This window comes from Hipposideros armiger, unplaced genomic scaffold (genome assembly GCF_001890085.2).
Source record: "Hipposideros armiger isolate ML-2016 unplaced genomic scaffold, ASM189008v1 scaffold_96, whole genome shotgun sequence".
Classification (NCBI taxonomy): Eukaryota; Metazoa; Chordata; class Mammalia; order Chiroptera; family Hipposideridae; genus Hipposideros; species Hipposideros armiger.
The window spans coordinates 2,429,198-2,434,803 of record NW_017731446.1 but is presented as its reverse complement, the minus strand read 5'-3'; positions in this window follow the sequence as shown (position 1 = coordinate 2,434,803).

The following is a 5,606-nucleotide window of genomic DNA, read 5'->3' as shown; positions in this document are numbered from 1 at the left end:
TACAATGGAATATTATTTAGCCATAAAAACAAAATCCTTCCATTTGCAACAACATGGATGCACCTTGAGGGCATATATAAATGAAATACGGCAGATAAAGACAAATACCATATGATCTCTTTTATATGTGGAAACTATATGATCTTGCTTATATGTGGAATCTAAAAAATTTTTTTACAAAACAAAAAAACAAGCTCAGAGAACAGATTGGTGGTTGCCAGAGGTGGGGGTAGGAGAAATGACGAAGTGTTTTTGTTTTATTTAAATAAAATTGAATTTAAAAAAAAAAGACAACTTGGTTCTAGCTCCCACAGGGTTCAAAACTGCATAAGAAGTCTGAGCAAGAACACAAACTTTGACAAGGTGAGACATGCACAGTGATGTAGATGCCCAGCCAGCAGACCAATGCAGCCCACTCAACCGACGTAGCCACTTAGGGCTGTCCAAGATGCCCTGTGAGAAAACATCCCACTCGCCTGCCTCTGAAAGGCAGGTGGTCTGAGAGTATCCAAGGTCAAGACTCCCTCTAGTCCTCTTGGGCCCCCCTAATCATGGCCAGAAGGAATGGATCATGTTGGTGGGGGACACTGTGGCAGTTCCCCACAGCCCATGAGTACTGGGGGCTACTTCTCAACAAGAGGGACTGGGAAAGGAGGGACCATTTCACAGAAGTGCTGATGTTATTAACTTCTGTGACAATCTGCAGCTTGTTATTTTTTAGAATGATCACCCAACCCACACATAATAGGCTGGGCATCAGGGTCAGGACAGAAGCCTTCCAAGGACCAGCATCAGGAAGACACCTGAGTCAAGGCCAGAGCCCCCAGCCCCGCGTGCCTCACTGCCAGAGGAAGTAAACCAGTGGGAGCCAAAAGCATTTTATGAGGAGCTTCTCTCACGGGAGGCTGGTAAACACAATAAAAGGAATTAGCAAAAGGGAATGAACCTGAATGGGTGCATTCCATGGCTTATTTCGCCTAACCTTAGTGTGACCCTATAAAGTTTTATTGCCCTCATTTTATACAGCAGAAAAGCAAGACCCAGAGTGGTGACTCAAAATCAAACAGCTGGAAATGGAAAGGCAGGCAGCTCACCTATCAGACTTCCTCCTGGACCTTCTCCCCTACACCTTGTAGCTGTCAGAACTTGTCCTCACTTTCCTACAACCTGTGGCCATGAGCTAACCACATAGAAGGCATCAGTCTGATATTCCCATTAAGGGTGGGGAGTACCTTCTCCTCAGCACCCCACATGCTACATGGTCAGCAGTTTCCCCTGCAGTATCTGGAGGACTGGGCACTCTCTGGGTCCTGCGTGTCAGCTACCTCCTGCCATCTTGTCACTACCCTCACAAGAGACAGCAGGAGCCCCGTTTTAAGGTGGTGAGCCTGATGCTCTAGGAAGCAACTTGCTCACACAGGGATGCAATCTGAACCCAGTTCTGTGTCCCCAAAGGCCACGCTGCGGAGATCTTTGCACACACCCACCTTGCTCCCCGCAGCATACACATGTTAAGAATAATGACAGCTTGACACCAAGTACTTAGCATGACTTGGACACTGTCCTGAGAGCTTTGTGTGCTTTGGGCCAGGAATACATGTTCTGTATAGTAAATACTAACCAATCCCTAACCCAAGAAGCTTACAATCAAGTGAACGAATGTTTGCTGAGTGAACAAACAGGAGATTTCTTCTGAGCTCCTGGGTACTTACCTGGCAAGGGCAGGGCAAATTCTTACTACCTAACTACCCTCCTAACTGCCCTCCTAACTACCCATTCTGACCCAGGAGATCTGGAATAACGGGACTGTCAGCTGGAAGGCGATGGGAGGTGCCTGGCATTTAAGACTTCTCCAGGCACCATCCAAATGTGCCCTTGGACTAGGCTTAGTCAGTGGTCTGGAGTGAGTTAGCTACTGTGGGAGCAGAGGCCAGGCCTGCAGAAATGTGGCTCTATGAAAGCTGCTGGCATTTTCTCTTATTAGTTCATACTTTTTTCCCCTTTTATATTTAAGATAGAGTTCAGTCACAGGTATGCTAAGGAAAACCAAGGAATAAAAGTTTGGGCCCACGCTTGGGCTGGAGTATTTAAAGAAGAGGCTTGGGGAAAAACATGTGGGTAACAGCAGAAACCAGAGTGATACCTCCCGTGAAAAGGACAGTTGAGGGGACAGAGAGAAGTCACCTTGTTGCTTCACACCCTTTCCACACAAGGTAATAGTAACGACAAGTGACCCTCAGCATGCACAGGGACTGGACCTCCAGCCCACCAGAGGTTTCCACTCCGAGAGCTGGTCTCTGCCTCAGCACCTCACATTTTATCTCAGAGAAGGCTGCTTTTCCCATTTAACCTGGGAAAGGATTTGAGTGAGGCAGCCAGGACACATGAAAGTACCTAATGACCTTTGGTAATCCTGGCCAGTTTTTAAAACACGGGAAAGCAACCTGCAAAAATGCTCAGTGCTAAGCAGAATAAGCTGACGGCAAATTTCTCCGTTCAGCTCTGATGGTTTTGTTTACCAAGATCTCAGCTAGGCCCAGAGCAATGGTGAGGCTCAGTCAGGCCGAGAAGGCAAGGGGTCCAAACCGGGCTGGGCACCCAGGGGACTTGTGAGGCAGAGAAGCCAGGTCTCATCCAACAAGTTAAATCAAGCTCTCTGGCATGTCCACAGTGCTCACTGGCTTCATAGGTAACTGTGATACTAAGGCAGGTGTGGGAATTACAGACCTAGCTGAGAATGTTCTAGGTCCCTCCTACAAAGGCTGAGTCCTCTCATGCACCTTCTGGGATATCATGCTTAGAGAATCGTTACACTGGATGGACAGATGTGATACTGTGATTTATAGTATATATTTCCAGGCCTTTGCTTCCTGGACTGTTTAAAAGTGAATACAAGGACAATGCTTATTTACTCCATATTGAGCTAACTGTGAAAGAAGGAACTAGTCCTAAGGATACCAACTACTGGGGTAATCAGGCACCTTTTTGGGGTCTCAGAAACCAGCTTCTTCACCAACTCAGCCTATCTAACACGGTAAACAAAGAAAATGAAATGAGTTTCTGCTCTGCTCTCACCTGTATTCCGCTCAAAAGACAGTAATTTTTTAATTTTACTTTATTTTTATTGGGGAACAGTTTGTTTTTCCAGGACCCATCAGCTCCAAGTTGAGTAGTTGTTTCAATCTAGTTGTGGAGGGCGCAGCTTAGTGGCCCATGTGGGGATCGAATAGGCAACCTTGGTATTGTGAGCCTGTGCTAACCAACTGAGCTAACTGGCCGTCCTTAGTAATTTTTTAAATGACATCAAGTGACAAGGATAAAATGGCCAGGAAAAGAGACAATCAGAGGCTAGAAATGTCAATAAAGTTTTAGAAGTGGAAAAGCTTATAATAGAAGGTTCTCTCTGACATAAGAATGGAGAACGCTGAGGCCAAAGTACAGAAGGAGAAGTCAAGTAGAAGAAAATCAATCCCCACCCCAGGATTGGGAATCGAAGGTCCCAGAGGTGACTCTGAAAGCAGGACTTCAGGGTGGGGCAGAGAACAGAAGGACTGATTGAGCAGCTGGATACCAAGACACCCCCAGTTAAGTAGTTTTGACTCTGGTCTTTTTCTCACACCTCCACCATCAAATTTGGTCACCTCTAGCTTCTAATATTGTACATCTAGAAAGATCTGCATCCTTCACCTTCATGACTCCATCTCCCACCACTCGCTCCCTCCAGTCCAGCACCTCCTTTCATTTACTTGCACATGCTGAGCACACACCTACCTCTGGGCCTTTGCATAGGCTGTTCTCTCCTCCAGGAGTACTTGTACGCTCCCTCAGATATCTTCATAGCCACCCTCTCCCTGACATCCTACCACCTACTTAGATGCCGCCTTCCTTGACCACTCTGCATCTCCCTTACCCTGCTTTATTTTTCTCCAAAGCACTTTCCTTACCTCACATATTATATCATATTATATATTTGTTTACCACCCATCTCCTCCACTGGAATGTCAGCTCCTTAGGGGCAAGGATTTGTCTATTTCATTCATTGCAGTATCCCCAGAGCCTAGTACAGTCCCCACAGCATAGTGGGTAACCAATATTTGTGGAAAAACTGAACTCTGGATTAGAAAATGCAGCAGAGAGCAGGAAGACAGAATGGTTACCACCATTAGGTAGGTTAGAGAACACCCTTGGATGGATGGTTTCATCTTCTCCCGAAAGGGGAACATGAACACACATGGGATCATTACACTCAGAATCTTTCAGCATATCCAACCAAGAAGGAGTGCCCATCTCTTCCACCATGCCATGAGGGCAGACTGTGCTCATTGTTATATACCCAATGGATGGCACATCACAGGTACTCAATAAATGTTTGTTGACTGAACAGGAGAGGGCAGGCTCAGTCTTAGAAAAGGAGGAACCTAAAGAGAGGAACAGGGTTGGCTGAGTGGCTCGTTGGTTAAGAGCTGGCTTGGGATGCCAGCTGAGCAGCAGGGCCCCAGTTCGGATCCCACATGAGGGCCAGTGACGCTGCGCCCTCTACAGTAAGATGGTGAACAACAGCTCGACCTGGAGCTGGGCTGCCGTGAGTTGCCGGCGATGGTGTAGGCTGCAGTGGGGCTGCAATGGGCTGCTGTAAAGCTACCATGAGTGGCTGACGTGAGCTGCCAAGAGCCACCGTGAGCAGCCATCCAGTGGCCGACGACCAACTGCCTCACTTGGGAAGGGTGCAATGATAATACCAACATCGGCCAGTGAAGCGACGTCCTCCACAACCAGACTGAAGAACAAACGGACAGCAACTTGTCTGTTCCCCTCCCCCAACTCCCCAATAAAATCTTTAAAAAAAAAGAGGGACAATGGGGTGCTGACACAGAAAAGTACAGGGAGCCCAAAGCCAGGGGAGCAAAGCTGAGTCCACTCTGTAGAATGCCTTGAATGCCAAGCTAAGGCCTTTAAACTGAAGGGTTGGGTGGTGGGTGGACCCCTGAAGTAAATTTGCACAAGCAAGTGATATACTCAGAACAGCCAGCAGGCATATGTATAAGTTCATTCGATAAAGATCTGAGTGCCCACTTGTACACCAGGCTATGTGTTAGATGCTGGGTATGTGCTCATTTAATGCTTTTAGCTTAGTGGGAGGAGACAGTCAGGCAATAAGATGATAAAAATAAATAAGGTAATTTCAGAAAATTTAGGATGTGAAAGACAGAAGGTCAGGGAAGACCTCTCTGAGGTGACATCTGAGCTAAATCTTAAACGATGAGGAGCCAGCTATGAGAAGAGCTGAAGGATGCACCCGACAAAGGGAATAGCCAGAAGGCCAATGTGGCTGAGCAGTGACCAGGTGGTTAGAGGTCAGGCAGGGGCTGGATCATATAAGCCCTTATACAGCAAGGAGTTTGGGATCGTTTTCCTAAGTCCCAAGAGAAGCATAAAAAATTGGTGGATCGAAAAACAAAAATTTGGGAGTTTAGATAAAAACCAGTGGTATAGATAAAAACTAGGGAAGGCCTTCTCTCCACATCCTCGCCAGCACTTGTTGTTTGTTGACTTACTGATGATAGCCATTCTGACTGGAGTGAGGTGTGACTGTCAACTATAATTTT